The sequence below is a fragment of the Lonchura striata genome, chromosome 1A, assembly GCF_050655825.1.
Source record: "Lonchura striata isolate lonStrDom1 chromosome 1A, ASM5065582v1, whole genome shotgun sequence".
Classification (NCBI taxonomy): Eukaryota; Metazoa; Chordata; class Aves; order Passeriformes; family Estrildidae; genus Lonchura; species Lonchura striata.
Window position 1 is genome coordinate 40,370,593 of NC_140741.1, and position 25,589 is coordinate 40,396,181.

At 34.1% G+C, this 25,589-nt stretch overlaps 1 protein-coding gene across 3 annotated transcripts in view; it reads left to right on the forward strand.

Moving 5' to 3' along the window:
- Positions 1-25,589, forward strand: part of IMMP2L (inner mitochondrial membrane peptidase subunit 2) — a 405,909-nt gene that overhangs the window by 312,698 nt on the left and 67,622 nt on the right. The window lies entirely within an intron of this gene.

Consider the following 25,589-nt stretch of genomic DNA (forward strand, 5'->3'; position numbering starts at 1 on the left):
GTAGTTTTATTATTTTTGCGAGAATTATTAAACTTTATAAAATATCTTGGTCAGCAGATATTGAGTTTTTTTCTTAGCTATTTAAAAAAAAGGACTTCTTTCAATTTCCCACATGGAAGGAGATGTGGTAGAGATTTTAAATTTGGAGTGATATGCTGGAATTGTAGTCAGAGGGTGAGCCAGCTCCCTGTAGCTGACAGATGCTCCCTGAGGACGCTTTGCCAGATGATATAATTTGGAATTATTCCCTCCTGGGAGCTTTGTCTTTCTTTAGTGCCAGTGCTGGGATAAAGAACTGGGGAACTGTAACCATGCTTAACAAGTGTTAACAGGTAAATTGGTCAGTGGACAATAGTAGAGATATTTCAAAACTCTTCCCAAAGTAAATATGTACATTTTCTTTGCATATTGCATGATAAAAAATGTAACCTGTAAAATTTGTTTCTTGATGGGTAAAAGTGTGTATCTTTACATCAGGAGGACAGTCAATTCTTTCTCTGAATTCTAGTTTGGGTTTGATTTTGTCTTTGTTACACTTTGTATAGATTCTTATTCTTGTTTTAACTTAATCTAGGATGCAGGAAATAGCTGCATAAACTGTGTAACCTGCTGTGGAAATACAAGCTCTTTTAGCTCTATTCCACATGTAGGATTTTTCTCTATTTTTCAGAGAGAATATTCTTCTAATGTTATTTAAAAACCCAGTGTTTATCAGAGGGAAGCTGTCAAGATTGGATTTTTCTACCCTTACGCATTTCATGTCTATTTCATACGGAAGTCACCCCACTGACTAATTGAATTAATGACAAGAAGGACCTTATGAGTTTATCTGGCTTCTTGAAGTTTTGTGCAATTATTAAATTGAAATAATTTGTTCTCAGGAAAGAATACAAAGTAGGTCAAGTGTCTGATTTGGAGTATGTAATGGTGATGTCTTCTTTTAGTTAGTCTCACTTTTTATGTGCTTGTATTTCCTACTGTTTTTTCATTATTCTTTTCCTTCTACTATTTTCTAATATTTCTAACATCTAGTTTTAGAGTTTTTTTCCTGCAGAATTAAGTCAATCTATCCTGTGCAGGTATTGCTTTCCTCCCTTAGTAAGCTTTTCTCTGTCACTCTCTGTTCACAACATAAATCTTAGTCATAAAGCCTCTAATCTTCTTTTCACTTACAAATAAATATATTGCCAATGTAGGCTCAGAGCATAAAGAACCTTTAGCAGTTGGACATTGGTTTCAGATTTACAGCAGCTCACACAGAAATTCATACAAGGTGAAATCCTCAAGGTAGGCACCATGCAGCTTTCATGCAAGATAGAAGGTTGGTGTAAATCTAAATACCCTCAGATTTTTGCTCAATTCACTGATGTTTATAAATATTAGTATATTCTCTTCACTAGGCTTTGACCTCACATTAATCATCAATTGTTAGCTAACATCAGATAGCATATCACTTTTCTTACAGAAATGGCACTTTTGAGAGCTAGCAGGACAGGTTTTGACAGTGAATTCTTTATCTTTCTGAAGGAAGAATGACCTTTGTATTGCTTTGATGAATACATTATGGCCAAGTCAGCTGTAAATAGGTATTTTCCTCTCAAATTGAATTAGAACAGCAATCACTGAATGCAAGCAGAAGGCACAGAAGAGATCACAATGTTTGAAACTAGCTTCAGAATATTAAAATATAGATTTTTTTGTCATTAGAAGAAAATGGAAATGTATTTAGAAGGACACACTGGACTCCAGGTTATTTTTATCCTACACATGTAAGATTTTGGGTTACTGGGACATTTTCTACTTCTCTTCTGTACTCTGGAGATTATTTGCACAAATGAATTACAGTATTAAAATCACTCTTTCAAGCCATTCAGAACATATGTAATTTTTGAAAAAAAAATTCTCTCCTAAGACTGCAGCAGTGGTAAGGAACAGACATGGTAAGACATGGAAGTGTTTTTCTCACTTTGTTAGTGTATAGGTCACTTAAGATATTAGGTTGAATGATGGCACACTAGGACATGTGTGTCACAATTAAATTCTGACTTTCAAAATTATGTTTTCTTCGATCAAAAGATGCAGTAGAAATAGTGGGAGGCTTAAGTGGACTGTGGCTACCATTTCTTCTACTTTCATGAAATCGTATAAGAGAAAGGCATTTATAGTGCAGATAGGCTCAGTAATGTTTTGTAGATTAACTTAATGAGTTACATGGGGCATAAAAGGAAATTATAGAAAAACAGATTGAGAACAGATGTTAGAATAATTTTTTCTCTTGGAGAATAACTCTGTGTAATGGCCTAGTGGGTTAGGTTGATAAAGCATAAACCATGATACCAATCAAGTTCTAAATTAGATGCACCTTTGGAGAGACATTAATTTCTAAACTGCAAAATTTGGCCTGATTAAATTGTGTTTATTTAGTTCATAAAAGTGTTATAAAATAAATATTATCTTGTTATTGCTTGGTTTTACAAGACTAAAATTGTATTTTTAAAGAATACACACATATTTTCCTGAAGTGTAAAAATGTTTAAACTGAAGATTTTTAAAGGTTTACTATTTCCTTTCTGCTTAAATTTGTCTTTGGATAAAATTAATACCTTAACTGATAGTGGAAAAATAACAGGGTTATGGTTAGTGCTGAATTAGAAATGCTATTAGCTTTCTATATGATTAAAACTTAGATATTAATTACCTTTTCTTAATATGGGGCTAAATTAATTAGTTCATAGCTATTGTATATTGTCTTTTAAAAAATGCTTTGTGTAATACTGAATAGCAGATGATACTATTGCTTTAATACCGATGTGTTTCAGGTTTGGAAATGTGTCAGCCTTTCATAAGAGTGAAAATAGCTCTTTTGAATAGAAGCCAATAAACATCTATAGAACTTGTAAAATTTTACTCTTATTTAAGGGGTAAAAAATTACATATTGCTAGGTTTTGGGATTTTTTTTTCAGTTGCCTGGACTAGGATAGAGATTTCTGTTAAATTAATTGTTGCTGTTTCTAAATTCTGAGTGAAGTCAAGTTTTATAACATTAGGTTAGCATTTCTTATTTGGCATACTACAGAAATGTGATAGTGAACACCTAATATAATTAAAGCACCACTTTTTGAAGTTTCTTCTTTTTGTATTCAGTTCTGATAATTTTCCTATTTGATGGACCTTTATACTATGGGTTATAATTCAACAGCATAGGAAATATAAAAGTAATGTTCCTGGCGATGCTTCTGCTTTCTTAGATCAGAAATTCAGGAGATATTATAAAGAATTGATGAAATATTAGACTATTCTGCTGCTTCAAATTTCTTAAAAATTTTAAAGGGTTAACTTTATGCCAGATCAGGTATTGTCTTTGTGTGCATAGTCAGTATAATATCAACATAAAAGCAAAGTGACAATTTAGATTCTGTGTCCATTATTCTGGCTAAATCAAGGGAAAAGACATTATAAAATGTACTTTGTGTAGATTATATGTTTAGAGCTTTCACCCAGCAGTGCAGAGATGGTTATCCAAATATGTGAGGGTACCTAAGAAAGAGTTATTAATAAGTGCATAGAATAACTGATATATTCCTGGATGTACATATGTGCAATGAGAAGCTTTCTCACAATTTTAAAAGTGAAACAGGCAAATTTTAATCTTATAATGCTCTTATTTATACATTTACGTTTCCAAATGCCTCCTGGGGATATGAAAGACCTTTATAAAATTTGGGCTTGCAATCAATGGCAGTCTTTCAGCTGTCATGTATAAGACCTGAACAAAAGCTCATTAAAGTCAATGAGAGATTTCTATTTGCTTTAATGGCTCTGAATAAAGTTCTTTATGAGTTAACCTGTACAATCCAGTGTAAGGGCAAAAAACCTATTATCCTCCTTCCCTGGGAAACCTGTGACACAGGTAGGTTGAGTATATTGTCAAAAACATCTCTTTTGGTCCATCCAGGTCCCTATCCTAACACTTTTCCTGAAAATATGTTTACTTTTAATGTGTTTCTTTTCAAAACTAAATCTTGTTGAACATGAGCCTATTTTTTTTTGTTTGACAGAAGTTTTACATTCATAAGCTTCAAATGAGTGTATTGCTTTTAGTTAGCATCACTGTAGAGGCCAGTTTTTATGATTTTATGATTGTATTACTGTAAATTCTTGGAATAAAATATCTGAAAAACATTTCTATCTGTTTAACCACATTTTCATTTAACAGCACAAACCTGTAGACTGTGGCTAGGAAACTATAAAGTAGAGAGTGATATTGAACAGAATAACAGAATATGCTGGATTTATTAGTTATTTTGATTTGATTTTCAAAGGCAATCATCATCCCTTTCAGCTATAAGATAGGAATAGTTTAACTGTTAACCCTCAACAGGGAAATTCAATTACTAACAGCAGTAGAATGTGGCCTCTAATGATTTTTTTAGGCTGAATTATTATTTCTCTCTTAATTACTGTTAATGAATACAAGTAGTCAAAAGCAGAAAATAAGAAAATTACATTAGACAGTAAGTTGGACTGAAATATGACACTTCTAGTGGAGTGCCAAATTCCTGCTGATAAAGGAAATATTTAAACCAAGATGTCCGCAGCTCATGAGTGCCGCTGCTTCATTTGCTCTGTCATCTTCTGAGGGAGGTTCAGTGGACAGTCGAAAGAGGAAGCAGATCTCTTTCTGTAATTTTGAATTACTTACATAACAGCAAACAAAGAATGCCACATGTCCTAAAAGTGCACGTCATCTTAGTGATGATCTTGCCATCTGGAGAACCTTTCATATGCGAGCTGTAATCTAGTGCAAGGATTACATATTTCCCTGAAATGGAGCAGCCTTTAAGACAAGAGGTGGGAAGAGTTTAACAGCTCCCAGCAGTGCACTGAACATCTCTGCATTAAATTGCACAATAAGGCACACAGCTAGGGCACACTTCCCACAGATAGCTCTGCCAGGACTTGAAATACCTGCTGACTCCAAAATGCCATTCAAAGAGGCTTAAGACAAATATGTCAATGGCAGAGTACCAAACCCTGTTTTTCTTAGTATAGAACAGTCAAGAAGAGATAGTGAAGGGTGGCAATATGAAAGCGTGATTTTAACAAGAAAACACTTATCTGTGCTTACACTCATAAAGTTAATGTAGGTGAGGAGAAGAGTGATGACAAAAGAGTCAGTCAAGGCTGGGATGAGTTATCTTTTTGCTACCACTGCCACCAGTGCACCTCCACTCTGCTATATAGATGTAGCCTTGGAGAGTGGCATGACTCTTATGGGGTCAGTGACATTTCTAGTTCTCTCTTGGGTATTACAGAAGAAATGAAGCCTGTGTTTAAACAGGATGTGTAATGCAAATATGCAATCAATGCCATTCCATATTATTTATCTCTTGCTACTGACAAAAATTAAATAGGTGAAACTGTTTGCAATCAGAAAAAATACTTTGCATATGGAGCATGAAGTCAGTAAATGGCATGAATGCACAGCTTGAACTTGTAAAAATCTATGGTGGATAAAGCAGATAGGACATTATGTGTTATGACTGATGATAAATAAAGCTCGAAGGGTAAATATGCTTGTCCCTATGAAAGCATACTAAATGTGAGATGCAAAGTGGGATGGTGGCTTTTTGGCTTTTCTGTGGAGAATGACAATTCACTCCAGGAGCTGCTGAAGGGGAGCCTTGCTAATAAGAGTGTGTGGCCTGACTGTCCATTAAATTAACATGGCTAACTGAATTTGCACTATAGGGAATAAAAAGTCCCCTATAGCTGTCCTAATTATTTTGAAAAGTAAAATATTTAGCTTGACTATTTTAAACCAATGCATATAGCTACTATCATGTGACTAAAAGCTCTCAGTTAAGGCTACTCTATTTCTTAGCAATAGAGAGTTTGCTTTTTGTCTTAGTTATGTTAAATTTTATTTTATGCATTCTAGCTAATTTTCTCTATTATTTGTAAATGTAATTTATTTAGAATTGATAAAGCTTCAGTCATTCTGCTTATGGAATAGGATTTATGTAACAAATTCAGGCACAATGAATATTTATGCAAATACTTAGTATTTCTGAGTGCAAGAATCTTTAAAGAATTTTTCAACCACATTGGAAAGAATAGGAGTCTGAGCCGCCTTTTGACATCATTTATATTGAAATAAACTAGAAAAAATGTTGAAACAGTATTGGATCTGTTTAATGAAATATTAGTAATGATCAGAGAGCTGTCAGAATCATGCCATCATTTTTAATTATCTAATTTGAACAGCTCTGCATTCAAATATAATAATTTGAGAAACCCTTTTTACTCCATCATATTTATGATTGAAGTTTCCTTACAATTCTATTTCTCTCTCTTACTGCTTGAAATAGCCTTATATCTGACAATCTCTCTGCAGTATTTGTAACGTTATAATGTCTATATAGAATTTAAAAATTACTTGTTTTAATGCATACGAGGCACAAAGAAATCTTTACTGTATAGTTTCCTGTATAGTATAACTGTGTAGGGAATTTTGCTTCATGCTGGCATTCATATTAAGATTTTCCAGGACATGATTTAAAAAAAAAACACTTAATGTATTTAATTCTTTATAGTTTTACCTTCTTGGACATGGATTATTGTCAAAGCTCAGACAGTGATTACTAAAAAAAAAGTTCTAAATTTTAGTTTGCAGAATTGTAGGAAATTTTTATTTACCTGATTCCATTTCTGGATAAGATAAATACTTTGGTGTAATAAGTACTCGTGCCATTAAAGGTCCCAATCCTAAAATAAGTCTATTTTACTCTAGCACCTTTTTAACATGATTGCACATTATATTGGAAGGTTAAAAATGTGTATTTTTATGGCAGTGAATGTGCAAAACAAATAAATACATTTGTACATGTATTTATTGTATTTAATTGTAATGTATTACAAATGTAAATGTATTACATTTGTATTTGTAATACATTTATAAATAGATAAAAACAAGTGTATATTTTTTCATGTAGAAGCAAAGCATTATTGAACCATGATAAATACTATATCAGTGCTTCTATGAATTATTAGAAGGAAGTGATGTTTTCCATGCTCTTGGTGCATGTGCAGTCAGGACAGCGTGCTTTGGGGATTTACTACAGAAGAGTTGGGAAATAAGCCCCGAGCAAGGCCCCTGTGACAGACCTGTAGCACACCATGCAGAGGTTCAAGAAGAGAGTTTGTTTGCTCTCTTGGGTGTGAGCCTTGGGTGGGAAGGCTGCACGGAGAGGTGACAGCTGTGCCCAGCTGTGCCCAGCTGTGCCCAGCTGCTGCGCAGTGTATGGGAAGGCAGGGCCAGACTGAGACGTGGCATCGTGGGACAAGGGACAATGGGCACAGCACTCAAAGTTCTCAACAGACATGAAGGTATCTAAATTTGTTTTTTTTTTTTTTTCATTATGGCAAAGTTACACTTTGTTTTTTGAAAAAGTTAGGAGCATCTCCATTTTTGGAGATAGTAAAAAAGTCTGCCTGGAGAGCCCTGGACAACCTGAGCTGGCTGAGTCCTCCCATGTAGGAGGTTGGACAAGGTAATCTCCAGATGTCCCTTCCTACCTATATGTCTCTGCATATAGGAAAAAGATTTTGATTTTGTCAGCAAACTCTTTCATTTAGCATATAGGACAGTAAACTGACTAAAGTTATGTGTTAACACTGATAGAATCACATTTATCAAGAGAGAGAAAATAGTAAATTTATTTTTCTATCGGTGCAGTCTCTCAGAAGATTATCAAGGGTGTTGAATTGCATTCTAGATTGTACAAGTGTTTATTTGCAAACCTTTATTTGTATTCCCTCTATTCTAAAATGAATAGTTGGGAAAATATACTAGATATCATGAATTTTCCTAACCTGGCCATGTTTAAACTCCAGCCTGAGCAGAGAAGAAAAATTTTCCTCAAATATTAGCAGCAAACACTTTTTTTTTTTAAGTAGTACTTCAGACTTTATAGGCATGCTATGGAGCAAATAACAATATTTAATTTGAGCTAAATCTGATTTGGACTAGGATCCTGATCTTTCAAACATTTGTTTTTGTATATTTTATGTCTATAGGATCTTCTAAATAAAGTCCAGGGCCTGCATCTTTCAGACTGCTTCTCTTGTTAATGTTGTGTCTTTTCTCCATATTTTATTTTGAAAGAATTAATAAATGAAGAACCCTAGTTCACACTGAATAATTTTGCTGATTCTGGTGATGACAGCTACTTCAGTAAAAACTTAAATTTTTCAATTAAGAAGAATTTTTGCTGTTAAGTAATTTAATTCCTGATTGTTATCCGAGTAATCAAAGTGTTTTCCAGACTGTGTGGGCTTTTTTTTTGAAAAATACAATTGTAATGGACATACTTATTTATTTATTTATTCAGTTTCAGAATATAAAAGTATAGAATAGTTTTCTGATAAACATAATCATGGTCTTGTCAGAGAAATATTCAGATTGATAGCAGAATTTTCAAGTTACGATTTCTCTCTTTCATTGCAGAAGAGACAAGTAAGAACAATTCTTCAGAGGTAATTCCCATATAATGTTACATTTGGTGAGAGGGCTAATGCCTACTAATGGAGTAACATATCTAGGTTTGCAAAACAAGTCATAAAATATATTTCTCTTCCCTTGATTGGTATTTGAGATAATGTTACTTAATTAAAGTTGGATATAGTTCTTTTAATTTACTTGCTCTGAGGATTTGGGCACTGCAGATTAGCATCTATAAAGGTTTGAAATTTTATGTAGATTTTAATTAAGAGCTACTGCAACTCCATGTCAGATTCAGGAACCAGCACAGTTTTTGTTTTTCTCTTGTCAGTCTGGAGATTTAGAAAAGAGTTGTGTATAATAGGAAAACTGGTATTTCCTCTTTCACATATGCACCATTTATGTAGCTATAATGTGTGTTCTGATGAAATTATTGAAGATGTGTTTAATTACATTTGATGCAAACCTGAAATCTCCTATCATGTGATCATCAGCCCTCTGTGGTCACGAGGACAAGTCCCGTGCAAACTTTTGATTGTGAACCTTGGTAACAATGCCTGCAAGCTGCAAGATCTGTTACTCAATATCACATTTTCTAACTGGAAAATTTAATTTTTATCCCAAGTAATCTATCCCAATATAATTTTAAGGAATGCTGTCCCTATGTATGTATTAGAGCTTATAGCAATGTTGTCTCTTCTTCCATGAAATATATCTTCTTGAAGATTACAAGCTTTGGGGGTTGTTAACTTGTACACCTCGTATTTGTGAGATACCACTTTTTTCACAGGAAGGAAACCACAGTAGTGATTAATGTGATATGATGACAAGATCTGATATTTCTTTCCAAGCAAAGGTATGTCTGAAGACGATGAACAATTTTCACTCTAAATCATGGGTCACTGATCAATAATTGATCAATAATTAGAAAGAATGAAGAAGAAAGAAAGAAAAGACAAATCTACAATTCCACAAAATAACACTTACACTTCTGGTGGAAGTAATGCAATTTTAACAGTGAAATTTAGAAGAAAAAAAATTCTCTCAATATTCTATGATGGTAAAATTAATTATCAATTATTTTCTGGACATGTAACTTTCTTAAGATCTTTCTTAAGAGCATAGTAAATGGTCCCCACAATGACTGCTTTACAGCCATTGGATTAATGTATATGAAGGGGTACTTAAGCAAAGGGGTTTAACTTATTAAAATCTTTAGTCAACACTGTCAGAGTTATTATTTGTAGAATATAGCTTTGACTTGGTACACAACCAAGACAGGAAAGCAAAGCGCTACAAACCTTCCCAATTTTTCTTTTGGATCACCTTAGCAGGACTCATGTTTTTTGTAGTTTATCCAGTCAGAAATTTTAAAGCCAAAAGCTCATCATCCTTCCACTCTGCATAAAAAAAATGCACAAAAGAAATAACAGAAAGTTTAAAAGTACTATCATTTTAGCAGCTTAGTATTTTCAATTCAGTATTATGCCAAATCATATTCACATATTTTCATATTATGAATATTTCAATTCAGGTTTAACTTACAACTTATTAAGAGCCAGGATTTTTATCATTTAGATGCCAACTGGACTACTCTGTAACAGATGTGAAACTGATATCCAACACTGAATTTTGGCCATATACACACTACCTCTAATGAAAGCCAGGGGAAGCCTATGACCAAAACAAGATGTAATACACTGAAAAAGGAGAGGGATCAGAAGAAGGGACTGCCTACAAAATTCTACATGACTGCTCCTTGGCAGGTTATAGCTCCACCTAATGTAATGATCACCTTCACATTTCAGAGGCTTTGGCAGGTAGAAAGAGCACACTAGGTGATGCTTTTTACAGTTTTAAAGATTAGACACAGGCATTCCAGGATCCTTTTTTTTTTTCAAGACTTATAATTCTGTTGCAACCTGACAGAATTATAAGAGTCTGACACTAATTGAAATTTGTTCTTCAAAATGCTGCTAGTGCAGGTTTCCACATATAGAATAAATCAGAAATACCTGTGTTACTCTTCCAGATTGAATAGTAAAAAAAATGAACATGCACTTTGGAGTGAAATTAGGCATGCCCCCCAAAAGCTCTGATATTGCTGCAGCAGCTGTGTTCTCTGTATCCTCAAGGTGTGAAGAGATAAAACACTTTGACAAGCCCAATATACTGTATTCTCTGAGGTGTGTGTTGTTTTCTGGTAAGTCCTGTAATACAGAACTTAAGAATTACTACTACAGGACCCTAGAAACTGTTTCATATTCATTATATCTGTACTCAAATATGCTGTTAAGTCTTAGGTATTGTCAGAGGAATTTTAGAGTCCCTCAGAGTTCTGCATGCATCAATGAAAGCATAAGGTCCCAATTCAAAACATTCTTTAGTTAATATAAGATCTGATTATACTTAGTGAGTGGAGCCATGTAAAGAATAAATTTAGTTTTCACAGTTATTAAAATGTTTGTAATATCAGAGTGAATTTTTTTCACATCAATTTTCAAATAAACCATTGTATTGTCAATTAAAGATAGTATTAGAAAGCTTTTAAATGAAAAATATTTAGATTGAACAAGACAAAAATACTAACAAAGAATGAAGTCTTCATGTTTACACTTAATGATGTGAGTTAGGAAGAAATGTTCTTTAGTCACTTTGGATCCCATTCAGGACACACATCTTCCTACTGTTAGGTTCTCTGACAGAGTTTTCCTGTAAATCTTTCATAAGTACTTTTCTGTTGTCACAGCAGCTCAGTTTCAAGAAGCAGCAGTGGTAAATGCATTTTTTTAAAATCTAGAGTTCATTGTTTCCTTATACTGCTGAGTGGTCTACTAGCCTCACTACTTGTGCACATATCAGTGCAAAACAGGAATGTTTGTACAATGGAAACTTGTTCAAGAAATGGATTTTAGTGCATAAGTTAGAAACAAAGTTAGTATCAAAAAGCTCATCTCTCTTCACTTCTATAATATTCACTCTTCCCTTCCAACTTTGTTCAAAACTGTACTTTGCTTTGTGCATAGAAAAAGATGTAACTCACATAAGAGTAGAAGATAATCTTATATTTCTATTGTAGCATTCATCTCGTGTTTGAGCTATATTCTTAAAAAAAAATAATAAAGATACTGTCTTGATCATTTGTATTTGCATTTGCATGCAGTGTGGTTTGTATGGAAGGCTTATTTTACATCTATGTTTTAGTTTGAAGTTCCAGGAAGTGCTGCAGCCTGAAATAAGTCATGCACTAAAATAGAAGACTATAATGGGATATCTTTCTTCCCTGGTTTGCTTTTAGAGTTCTCTCCTGGCACATTTTACACAAATTAATTTGACAGTAACAAAAACTAAAAAGGTATTTGGATTACTTCAGCAGTAAACTAGCAACAGAGCCATGTCATTTCAATTTATCACTTGTCTTTAAGTGTGTGAAACCTTAGTGCTTCATCACATTCAAATAGATTGCTTATATATAGAAAAAAGCTGCAGACTTTAAAGAGAGGAAAAAAATATCTACTGCCAACTGAGTTTTCACATTCTCCCTGACTTACAATTTTTTTTAGTAAATCTCATACTACCTGAAGTAGAACAGCATAGTAACCTTAGTTTTACCCCTGTTACTATGTCTCAGGCTGTTAGGGGTTTATTCATCAGAAAGAACTCTGGACCTAACAACACATTGGGCCTTTGAAATGATAACCTGAGAGGCAAATCCTGTGAAACCAAACTTAATATCTACAGTTAAATTTTATCTTACTAGCATAAATCTGTGTTTCTTCGTACACTGAAGACATCTACTATATTTCCAGGGTTATACAGGAAAAGAGAACATGCACTTATTCAGTGATGCTTGCACAAACATATTGAAAACAAAAGGAAAAAGATAATATAGAAAAGAGGTATCTCATGTTTGTAAGCTCAGAAAGAAAAAAATGCAATTTCTTCTAGTATTTCAAATCTGAAGTTTTTCCTTTTTTTTGGTCAAAGATGTGAGGTCAGAGCAGACATATTATTTTTATAGAATCCAAGATTTAAAGTGAATGATTGATCTCTTGAAAATCCAATGTGATTTATTATGCATAATTAAAGAACTAGTACAGTTATAATCTAAAAACCCTCAGTGAACGAATTCTTCCAACTCAATGATAAATATCTATGTAAAATGAACTTAATAAATAACATCAGTACAATCTCTATTTCAAATGATATTCCTTTTTTTCAATGAGACTTAATAATATGTGACTTAATATTTGAGACTTAATAATGAGACTTAATAAAACTAGCATGTGCTAGTTTTATTATTCACCATTTTGGCCTTGTGCTTTTGGTAGTGTCTTGCTGCAGAAACCATGACTAGTGAAACAAAAAGTAGTAATAGTATATAACACCTTTAGGTTCAAGAGAGTATTGATACAGTGGATAAAAGTAAGGTTTGATTATTCTTCAGAGGCTTTTTCCTTATAAAAATCCCTGTGTGATTTTTTCTTAAAAATAAACTTTATAATCTAAGGAGAAATAGCTCTGTTTACCAAAAGTAGACAAAGTATCAGATACAGTAATACCTGGAAAAGATTCAGTTACCTTGGGAATAAAAACATTAACTTTATTCTTCTTTCTGAATTCCACTTTAAAACCTTTATTCTTAGCTCTCTAGAGAAAGTCCCAGTTGGCATTTAAATGCATTTATTTTTAAATGAGATTCATAAGGGGCTAAATCTATCAAAGTTTCCTATGGAACAAAAAATTAATAGAGAGATGCTTCTTATAGGTTTTGAAGTAAAGAATTACATTTTATCTTTAAAATGGAATGGTGCCAGCTTTCCAGAGACTAATTTAAACTTTTCATAGAATAAGTGTTACATAGCATTAAGACAGGTAGCTTTAGATTTCATGTCTTCTCTGCAACAAAGGGTAACATATTTTTTCATTGCACTTGGAACAGGACAAAAGATACGTCATCCTTTCATCATTTTGAAATTTCGGTAAAAGTGCAAATTAGGCTCCAGTATTAACAGGGCTTTCAGTGACAGCACAGCGATGACATTAAGCAACCTCTTAGAGAATATTGCATTCATTTTTCTGTTCTGTATAGATATAAAGATACATTCCACTTTTAAAAATAATTACATGCCTCCTTGATAATAATAAATAGTTCTGGGGCATTTGCAATAGCTTTATTACCTAAGTCAGGTACAAAAATCCCCAAATCTTTTGTAAGCTGGAATATCTTGTCTTTGGTTTGTACATTATGTTAAAGTACTTAAAACTTGGAAAAAATCTTGTCTCTGGGAGTTTTGCCAGGGTCAGTGGTGTCAGGACTTCATCCACCAGCAGGATTTTCCTGCTGCTGCTGTGCTGCAGACGTATGGCCACAGACTGTCCCCAGCAAGGGACAGCACATGGCTCTCTCAGCAATGCCTTGCTCCAGCCCCTGCCAAGCTCCATCTGTCCAGGGCTGGTTTTTGTGGAGAAAGGGATCATATCTATGTCATACAACCATGCACCAGAAGATTCTTATCCCTGTGTCATATTTAGAGAGTTCCTCTCTTAGTCTGATGTTCTTTTGTGGCACATAAGTGCTAAATACATGTAGCAGAGCTAATCTTTCTACGTGTATAGTAAGAACCAACCTGTCCTTCAAACCACCAGAGTCAGAGGTAGCACTTTGCCAGTAAAGAACATCTCCCAGTACCTGGGGCTAATTATAAAACTGATAATTGATCTCATGTTTTAACACTAAGAAAAGAATTGCATACCATAAATGGAATACCTTTTTCTCACTTGTGTATCTGACAAAATACTTGTAGTTTCTGAACTGTTAGTCATAATTCACAGCCTCTGTGTGTTGCAAGCAAAAATTGTAAATAGCCAGCAAATTGCAAATACATTTGCTAGATAGGTAGAATTTAAAGCATGAAGCAATAAAATGAAAAGTCTCTTGGGGTTCTGGGTAATTCACCAGAAATACATTTAGTGTGCTATTACTAATCTAGTTACATAAAGAGGAAAAGTAATTGCTAAAAGTAACAACTTTTATTAGGCTACCTGAATAAAATGCACAGAGACCCTCTTAGGAAAAATGCTTTTCTTTCTTTTTTTTTTTTTAATTTAAATTTTTTAATTGTCATAAAACAACTCCTTTTTGGTTTTGTTATATTTTCACTCCTAATTTGTCCTATCAGTAGACACTTTTTCACACTTAGTCACAGACTGGAGTAACGTTTGCAGAATTATTTGGTATTAAGTACAAAAATGTCTTTCAGGCATGTAGAATCTAATCTAGTTTAATATTTTACACATCCCAACTTTTTTTTTTTTTAATAATATATGAATACTCATGGCCACATCTTTTCTTGATCATCTGAACAATCCTAGGTGCATTTGAAAGGATTCCTCTCATGGTGGGTCTCCTGAATTGCATTTCATCTGTCATGCAGCAGCCTTTGTTAGTTCACAGCAGAAGACGGTATAGATTTCTGTTTACATGGATAAAATAGAAAAGGGTTTGCTTTTCTATAATACCTTCTCTATCTCAAGGTATTTCAAAGCACTTGAAAGAACATCCTGACTGAGTTCAATGCTACTGCAGTGTGTGAGTAGGCAGTTGCAACAGCCCTTCAGGACTGTGTGTTTAGTAACAGCACAAAGCCAGACATTTCAGATAGTAGAACGAAAGAAGGTATGTTGAAAGGATGGTGAAAATGAGTGCAAGGGATTTCACTGTGGGAAAACAAGCAAACTGACAAAACCATCAAAAAACTATGTGAGAGGCATAGCATGTTTTAAGACATTTTCCTCATATATAAAAGATGTAAAAGATTATATGATTGCAAGATGCTTCATGCTGAAGATACTTTCTTGTTTAATAATCTCGGTTCTCTGAACTGAGTTCATATAAAACTTTCATCATCAAAAATATAAAACTAGCATCATGTGCTTTAAGCCGTCTCTGCAGCAAAGACAAAGAAGCAAAGCACTGCAAATATTGGATTTTATTTCATTACTGAATGTAGCAATTCCTGAGTGCTTTAGAGAGTGTAAACTTTATGTAGATTTGGCATTGCTAATGTGTGTTCTCCACCTTTTTGTGGAGCTGAGACTTGGCACCTCTCAAATTACCACCTTTCCTCCACATTAATCTTGCACTAAATATATGGGTATCTATAGATGTAATGATTTCACTCTTGGTTGTTTTGACACATTTGACACATGCTACAAATTCCCGTGTTCACTTTCATAGAATGTCCCAAGACAAACACCTGAAATGTGTATGTGCTATTTTTGTAGTAGGGAAGAAAATATTGATAAACTAAAAATGTTTGAGAAGGCCTAACCAAAAGATCAAAATATTCTCTTTCAAAAAATATTGTGCAAAAATGTTTTATAAATAATGGAAGTATTAGGTAAGATGTGCATTTAAATCTGTAATTTTAAAATGTCACTTAATGAGAGGTCTAGCTTTCAGTAATATGCTGCATATATGATTCTTTCTGTTCATGGATCTTCCAAAGAAGATCATGTTATTTATTGAAGTTAGGTGAACTTTCAATGCAAAACCCACTCTCAGTTTTTTACTTTTTTCCTCTCTGTTTCTGTTTCCTTCTCTTCTCTATCTCTACCTGTCCTTTTTTTTTTCCAGTAACGGAAGAAAATACCTTTTTTTTTTTTTAACTTCATGCACTGCTGAAATGGAAGAACAGATAGTTTTCATTCTCATATCTTTAAGCACAGAAAGTCTACACCTCAGTTGTGTAACTGTCCCTTGAGGAACAGTTCTTATTCTTCCTAATGGAAGTTGCAGTTCTCAGACCTTGGGATTAGGAATTCACTATGGGCTTTTAGAAGTTCGGGGGCCCTGGGGGCTAACTTTCAAATGCTGCCTATGGTTCTCAGTTTATTCCACTAAATTCTGTCTGAATAATCACTTTTTGTCTGTACATCATGACTTCACACCACAGATATTTATACTATTTTTTTAATTTCCTCTTTATTGTATCATTTACATTAGATTCCCTGAGTGTGAGTCAGTCTGTGAGTTGTTATGAACAGAGAGTGTATGTCATACATCTGCTGAAGCTTCAGACACCTTGGGCTTTCTGTAGGAATTAAGAAAATAAGTTTTCTAAAATTATGAAACATGACATTAATATAGAAAATGTCAGTCACTTGTTATATTTTGTCAGATAAATATTATTTGCTGTGGCAGAGTTCAGTGCTTAATAATAAATCGTTCTTGTCAGTACTGTTTAAAGTGCACATGATTCATACTAAACCTTTATCTTAGCTGATAGTGAAAGTAGGCATTTAGTATTTTCCAAAACCAAATCTCAGTTTAGAAGTTTAATACTCTTCCATATTTCCTGCAGTAGAAAAGAATGTTCTGCCTTCTCCAGAGATTTATTTATCTTAGTAGTATAGAAGAGGTTTATGGTGCCAGTGCTGTGGTTTTACAAGATCTCCTGAAAGAGTATTTAACAATGCACTGTTTGATAATGCAGGATTTCCATTTATTGGAAAATGTTTTTGATTGAAATTTAGTTTAGAATTAAAAAGTATGCTTCCTAGCAGAATGAAAATGAGAGGCAATGTTTCTTTGTAAAACAATTAAGAAGCTTTGCAAAAAAAAAATCTGTTATTAAAAAATAAGTAGTCACAACATTTTAGAAAAATATAAAATGCTATATTTCCAGCTTTTTGGTTTTTGTTTATCTTCTAAATTTTTTAAAGAAATTTAACAATGTTTTAAATTTTATTGCAATATTGGTAATTTTCATCTATTTATCTCTAAATGTAAGAGTGAGAATGTTCTGATAGAAAAGACATTTTATTTAGGAGATGTTTTTCATATTTGTCCAAATTCAAATAGGTTTGCAAATGTTTGCAGACAACCAGTTTTTCTCAGATTTGCTTTCACCTTTCAGTAGTATGAGGTTGCAATAGAGAAGTATAACTTTTAATCTTGTCCATTCTATTTAGCAAACTTCTAAACATTCCTATTCTTACACAAATAATGGATGTGAGGGAAGTGTTTAAAGTTGCATCAGGTGAAGGTTATACTTAATATTAGGAAATGACTTCTCATTAAGAGGGTGGTCAGTTGCTGGAACCTGCAACCAAGCAAAAGGGGCCATGGCTACAAGCCTTTAGGTGCTCAGTCATTTGGAAAATTCTCTTGGCTTATATGGTTTAACTTTGACGTGGTCCTGTGTGGAATCAGGAAAGATATCCTTGTGGGTACCTTCCAAATGGAAATGTCCTATAGTTCTATGGTTAATTTTGTCATAGAATGAAATTTTATACACTGATCTAATCTGGCTACTGTATAAAAATTATAAATATAAGGAAGGTCTCATATCTTAGACGATGAGTTTTAAAGGTTTTTTGGGTTTATTTATACTTAAATTATATATTGATATTAAAAAAACATCAAATCTTTTAGTAAGGTAAGCTTGCAGCAACTTTTGCTGTCTAAAACTGCTGCGACTTCTTATGTGTTATTCAAATACTGGTATGTATGTCAATATTTTCCAGGGAACTGGAGGTTGTTGTGATATATTTTAAAGACTGACACATCAGGATAGTTTCAAACTTTAAGCAAAAATGTTACTCATTTCATTCATTAACAGCACACTTCATGCTAATGAAGTTCATTTTACATGGTATTAAGCATCAGAAATAAGTATACAAAAATAGTTAGTGTTTATACTAACATTTTATGTTGATAGCATGTTATCAACCTTGTGCTTGATGCCTTTATGCTATTTGGGGGTTACATCTGTCAGTATTTAAGAGACATTTGTAGAACCCTTTCAATAATACTTGGTCAGCCTTGAAATGGTCAGGCAATAGGACTAGGATTGTTGTAGGTCCCTTCCAACTGAAATATTCTATTCTATTCTATTCTATTCTATTCTATTCTATTCTATTCTATTCTATTCTATTCTATTCTATTCTTTCTATTCTATTCTATTCTATTCTATTCTATTTGCAATCTTGATTTTAATTCAGATGATATTGCCAATACTCTATTATTCCCAGTTAATATTAGGACTAGTTTTAATCATATTTCTCAATTTGGTTGTCCTTGGTATCTCTGATGTCTGATTCCATTGTTTGCATCTTTGGTAGTCACGCTGATGTGAAATGCATGGAGACTGTGCCTGGCTATGCTTTCTTAGAACCAGTAAAGACAGGCTGCTGCTGGTTACACTGTTTAGTTGAATTACTCTTGCTTTGCAGACAAAGTATAATAGTTATATCTTGGTTTGTATTTTATAATTTATTGGTACCACATGCTTCTGCTTTGGCTGCACTGTGTTGCTTTGTCTGCCACTCTAAATTCAACTAATCATCTACAATCATTTTTTTACCTATGACACCTCTAGAAGGTGATTCATCCCTTTGAAAAACGGGGATTTTCGATGGCTGCATGAATAATCCTCCAAAAGTGCCTAGAAGAATCCAGGACACTCAGTGACTAATATAGGTTAAACAGGTCCCATCAGATGTGAGGAATTACACCTCTATGGCACTGCCAGCCTTTCCACTGACAAGCTGTTCATAAATGCAGGAAGTTTTCCAGCATTACTTGTGCTAAGTAAGGAAGATCTATCCCTGTTAAGTGTTGCAAAGGTAGACATTTATGGACATGTACAATTACAAAATTGTATTTCCATTGTTTCTTTTCAAGTAAACTCAGTATATTTTACTGACAGAAGCAAATTCTAGATTATTTTCTAGATTAGCACTTTCTTAGTTATTTTTAGAAAATATTTTTATCTGTGTTTCAGAGGAAATGTGATGCACTTTTAAGGTTAGATTCACTCTTTTTTTGTACTAGACCTATTTTCCTAGATTATTCAGGGCTCTGAACTTGCAAAACTTAGCTGAACTAATTCAGGTAATATTATTTGCAGTCTAAGTCATGGGTAATATTTTTTGTAATACCAAATGTCAAAGATCAGGAAAAAATATTTTATCCTGAGTCTGGTTAAAACACTGCTTTAGTTTGACAAATATTACAAAATAATAACAAAAGCCTACATCATATAGAATGAATACTCTTGATGTCCACTTGTCTGTATTTTTTCCCTTTGTCAAGTCAGAGATCCTCAACTTTCAGTGCAAAACTCTTTGTAGCATCTCTGCTATTCCTGCATGTCTCTGAGCTGTAGCTACTTCTGCTTTTCACAGTTGTGCAGCTCCATTTCTTGGTTTTTTTTTTTTTTTTTTTTTTTCCTCCCCCTTTACTGCTATATCTTTATTTCTGCCTTGGGAGCTTTTGATTCTCTGAAAATATCTTTGCCTTTTCTGTTCAGGTGCCTCATCAAAGCATGTTACTTTGTGCTCAGCCTTGCAAAAATGGCATCCATTTTTTTTTTTTTTTTTAATTAAGGAACAATAAAATTCAAAACAAAGAAATAAGCTGATGCCTTCTAAGTTCTACAAATCTTCTATGCATTATAAAACTTATAATAACTGATACTAGGCATAAATTCTAACAGCAATGTGTAGTTGGGATCACAAAATTTTAATTCATGGCTTCTGCCATATTTAATAAGCAGTGACCACACTTGAATTATTTATAATCAATAAACCACAAAGCAGTTTGAGAGTTGATTTTAATCATGACTCTTCAGGCTTTTAGCTGTACTGTGAGCTGAGGTTGTAGCTGGAATATGAGTACTCCCAGTCTCCCAATTGTTCACCGTGGAAGTGTTGAAGTTTCCTTGAGGTCATATACCCATGGCTGTAAGATTGAGCTTTTGCATATCTACTCTTGTCTTGAAAAAGCAGGCTGGAAGGTGCCCAGATCTCCCTGCTGGCACACAGACTCAAAACTCATTCCCCTAGTTCTTCCTTGTCACTTGACATGGGATTGATACTAATGTTGGGATACAGAGGCAAGCTACTGCTTGCTTAAGGTACTTCTTAACTAACTAGGATTCCTTAGTAACAATTTCTCAGCTTTTACTGTTAGTGCTACAGCAGCCAAAGTGCTTGGGATTTCTCAGTAATTTTTAAGTGTTTTTTGTTTCTCTACTGTACACAGATGCCGTTTTTAGCCTGTGTTTGTCAATTGTAGCTGACAGATTCCCCTTTTCTCTTTGAAGGGCAGACCTTTTAAAAGATCAGATGTCCTTTGATCTCGGGTTTGATAAGTTTCTATATTCTCAGCAGTCAGTTGAGAGACTCCTCCTTAATTAGAGTCTTAGCTGCTATTTTGAAGGAAAGTTCTAATCTGGGACATGGTTTATTTTTGCCAAGTAATTATTGTTATTGTTTATAAAGGAATTATTATCAAAGTGCATAAACGGTATCTGAAAAAGCAATTACAGATGACCTAATAACTAATGAAGTATTTTAAATGTAAACATAATGGCAATCAGGGTTTGTACAAGGTAGAGATCCTCTGTTCTCCACACAAATTTCAGTGAAGTTCCCAGCAGAAGCATTCCACAGAAACCCCCTTGGTTTCTTTAGCAACATTTCCCACTGGGGTATGCTGACATCTAATAAAAGTTTGTCTGCGATTTTTTAGACAGCTTTCAAGTAATGTTTTCAAGAAAATCTGAAATAGTTTTAGTGTGATGCTTTGCAAACATCTTACAGCTCTGTCTTTATCCACCCACTTTTAACTCCGTGAGATGTCATTGCTGTACTATGTCCTGTGAAAATATAAAGAAAATCATGGTTCTCTTCAAGAAAATTTCAGTTTAACCAATTGTAAAATAAATAAATTTGTGTATATAGGGATAAATTTTCCAAATTTCCATAAATAACTATCCATAATTTCAGAAAACTTACCATCCTTGATACAGGATCCTCTGGTCAGTGTCCAAATACTCTGATTACTTTGGCCACCTTTAGTCTTTAGAAATTATTCAGTTCATATGTATTAAACATTAAAAATATAGTAATTTGTGGTCATCTGTTCGTGGGCTTGTATTCCTCACAGTGTAGTTTGTTTCAAATATTTCTGTGGCAGTCTATTTCCAGTTGAGAAACTATTTATTCTGATTACAGTTCCTTGAAAATTGCTCAAAGAAGCTGACCTTGGAAGGAGAAATACTATGACAGTCCCATTGGTTCTCATGAGAAAAATGAACAATATATTAGCAACATCTATTTAACAGGAAATGAGACTTTAATATTTTCTATATAATGCATTTTGAAAAGTTTCTTTTGGGGGGAGAAGGGTAGATGGGTGGTTGGATGGCTAGTCAGTTGTAGCTTTTTTATAAACAGCCAATCTCCAAAGAACAAAAAAATATCTTCTGCAAGATCATCTTGAAAAAGCAGTAAGTATATACTGAGTGGAATGCTTTAAAATAATGAAAAGGAGATTTGTATTCTGGAGCAGAATCTTGCAGCCCTTGCTGGTGTCGGACTGAGAGCATTTTTTCACACTTTCCCTTGGTGGTTTCTGAAGTGTAGCTGGGAATAAAAGCGTATGGGTTGGAAGACTACATGTGTGTTGAATAGCCATCTGTTACAGTATCCCTTGGAGATAAAACATCAAAGGAGATTTCAAAATGGAAATGCTATATGACCATTGCAGTGATGTCTTAGTTCCCAGAAAGACTTAAATCATGACATGAGAAAGTGTGAATTGCTTCTACTCTCCTTTTTGGTGTTAGTCTTGTAGCCCAGTGTTCACAGATTAAATGTCAAAGCTGTAAGCTATCATCTTGCTTATCAAAGCATCAATATTTCCAAAATGTGAGTATCCCCAAACCCCAAGCAGTCTCCTTTGCCATATCTCTAATGCTCTCTGCTCAGCTCCAAAACCATTTCTCTTACAGTGTCCTACTGTGTCTTTGATATGAAATCCTTACCACCCTGGAAACTGAGCTGCAGTCAAATTAATTTAATAAAATAAATAATGTAAATAGTACAGAACTGATTGCATTAGCCAGTTTCATATTTAATTCATAAAACTTTCCATGTTTTAATTTACTTGCTGCTGCTACTGCAAAATTTACATTCTTCTTCACCACAGGTTTGCTGGAGGAAAAAAACATTTTCAGTTACAGAATACAAAATAGTAGAAAAAGATAAAGGATTAAATGTGGAAGTGATTTAAATTGTATCACTGTGGAAAACAGATGAAGTACTGTTGCTTGTTAGCAAAACTTAGTTCTCTAGCAAGGTTTTTCTAGTTTTGTGATAGTTTTTGTGATAAAATGAAGATTGTCTTGATCTGCATTTTTATTAGTATTGTTGCTATTGCTCTTCTGATGGTTACAGCACTGATGTAATGAACCCTTCACAGACAGGCAGAGCAAGGCCATGGTTTGGCCCAGGCTTATGTCAGGCGCCCCTCCATTCCAATGGTGCTCAGTGCACCTGCAGGCCAGGACACAAAGGTGCAAACTTCATCACCTCTGAGGGAACACTACAATTAAGCCGGGGCAAGGAGCTTTGCTGACTTTCTGTTCAGAATTTTTGCAGCTCATTGCACTACATGTTTTTCAAACTAATATTTTTGGGTCATATTGATAAGAAGCTGTTTGAGATCTCTTTTTCTCTTTTTTGTTTTAAAGGACTTGCAGTGACTTGGAACAATTTGTTTGCTTGTTTCCATCTGTGATTAAAATTATGTTTAAGTGAAGAGACTGACATAGGTCTTGTGTTGGTCTTTATACTTCTGGGTTTTCCAGTTCCCTCAGTGCAGTTTCTGCCCCAGAGCATCCTCTCCATGACAGCCCAGCCAGGTGCTGCCTTCCTCAGCTTCCAGCTCTCTTGCCCTTTAGAAGCAGCTGGCCTCTCTGTTACCTCATGAAGCTTTTTTACCTTTCTTAAAGAAGCAGTTTTAGTCCTACCTGCCTTAAAAGGTAACATGCAACTTACAGAAATAGAAAAATGGTAGAAGGATTTTCAGAGAAAGGTTTCAATCTGACTCAGCCCTTCTGATTTAGATCTTATAATTTCTGGCTGCAGAATGAAGTTAAGACATCTAAAGCTCAATGTCCTGCTTAGGCCAGGAATTTTAATTGAAAGACAAGTACATTGATTTTCCATTATAGTTTTTTCCCTCATCTGCCTCAGCCAGAACTGCCTTCCCTTAAGCACTGCACAGAATCTCAGCTACAAGGACACATAATGAAACAGCTCACAGGATTCTCCTTTTGTTTTGAAAAGCATAGCACAAAATTTTTAATGAACAAATATGCAGAGCAATCTATTCTTCTGTTGAGCTCTGCTAGCTTAGCAGAAATTTTGCATCTTTCCTTTTTTGTGTGTGTGTTTTGTTTGGTTTTCTGTGCATCTAGGTGAACACTCCTTAATGCAGCCATTCTTTTTGTTGTCTACAATAGCAGCAGAGAGTCTAACCAAGCAGAGGATGAGGGGAAGCAAAGGGAGAGAAGCAAGAGTGGAGGAAAGCACTGCACTCTATGAGCTGAGTGCAGTTAGACGGACCTCTTCTTTTACTGCCTGCCTTTGCTTTTGTCTCCTACCCAACTGCCTTATGTTAAAAATCTTACTAGAAGAAAGGCAAGAATCATATTTTGTTTAGGAATAGCCTGGCAGTCTTCCCTCTCTACCCTTGAGGACTCCCTGTATCCTTTCATCATTGTCGTTCTGTGGCCTATGAACCTGAACTCAGATTTCCCAGCTGGTGATTTAGCATGATGTTTCTTACCATCTGGCAAGCCAGTATTTTCATACGAAAAAGTTTTGGATTAGTAGTACAAAGGAGCTAATTATGTTTAGTGAGTGTTTCATGACATGCAATTATGCCCAAACAAACATGAGATTAATTGTGGAAATGTTTTCTCCAAGTCCCTACTCAACTGGTCCAAAGATAAAACAAAGTGCATAAAGTAATGAAAATGCTATTTAACACCTAATATTTCAATTAAAATAACTTATTTCTCTATATGTCCTGAATTCCAATTCTTCTGGGGTTATAGACTGGCAAGTATACCTTGCATATAGTTCAATTACAGAGAATTCCACAGCAAGTCCTTTAACCTGTGGCAGTAGGGTTTTACTGTTTACTCTGAGGTTTCATAGTAAGCTTCCCAGGCAAAAGAGTTCATTTTCTATTTTTGTAAGACCCTATATAAATGCTTGTTTGCTCTCTAAGTTTTATTTTTCATTCAAATTGGACTGCACAAGGATAATGTGTATTTGTAGAAAATATGTGGGTAAAATTAGATACTACAAAATAGAATTTGTCATGAGTTAAAATTTAATAATTCTTTGAGCTGAAGTTATTTTTTGTGTTACCATTTTTGTGGTATTTTATTTTTTGGTAGCTTCTTATTTCTTTTTTCTTCTCAATAAATATGTAGTTCTCTTCTAAAAACTTGACATGTAGGTATATATTTCTGCTTCAAATTTGTGATATCAAAGAATTGCTGAAGAAATTATAATTTGGGGTCATCTGCTCTAAATTTCTTTCACAAATGTTCTTCTTTCTTAGTATTACATATAACCATAGCACTTTTGTAGGGAAAGCCTCATGAATGCTGCACAGAGGAAAATTACTGGCTTCTGTGTGTCATGCACAATTCCATTTTTAAAACAGACAAGAACAAGATTTGCTGTTTTGCAAGTGTTATAGCGTAGACTTGTCATTGACTGCCACCCTCAGACCCTTTCCTGGGGATTTTAATGATTTTCTCTTTCATAGTAAACTTTAATGTACATGCCTTATGTACATTAAAGACTTATCTTTATGTTCAGACTATGCAGGAAAGATTCCTGATGATTATGAAGGAAATACTTGTAAGACAGATGACTATACAGGGTTTTTCTATTTTAACTAATATTTGCATGTGCTACATCTGAAATGTGTATGAGAGCAATCTTCTGTTTATTCTAAATCATCAAAGTCCAAGGGAAGATGATGTTCTGTACATAATTTCAATTTATTTCTGTACATTTTCTATTTAATTTTAAACAAAGTTTCACTATTTATTTAAGATGAACCTGATAACTCCGTGTTAAACCTTTATCTTGTCAAAAATTTTTGTCAAATTTTTCTTGTCAAATGTTCTTGTGAAATTGTTTCTGCTGTCAGAGCCTTGCATGTGCTGTTATTTCTCCTCTGTTTTCAAATGACTCTGGGGAAAG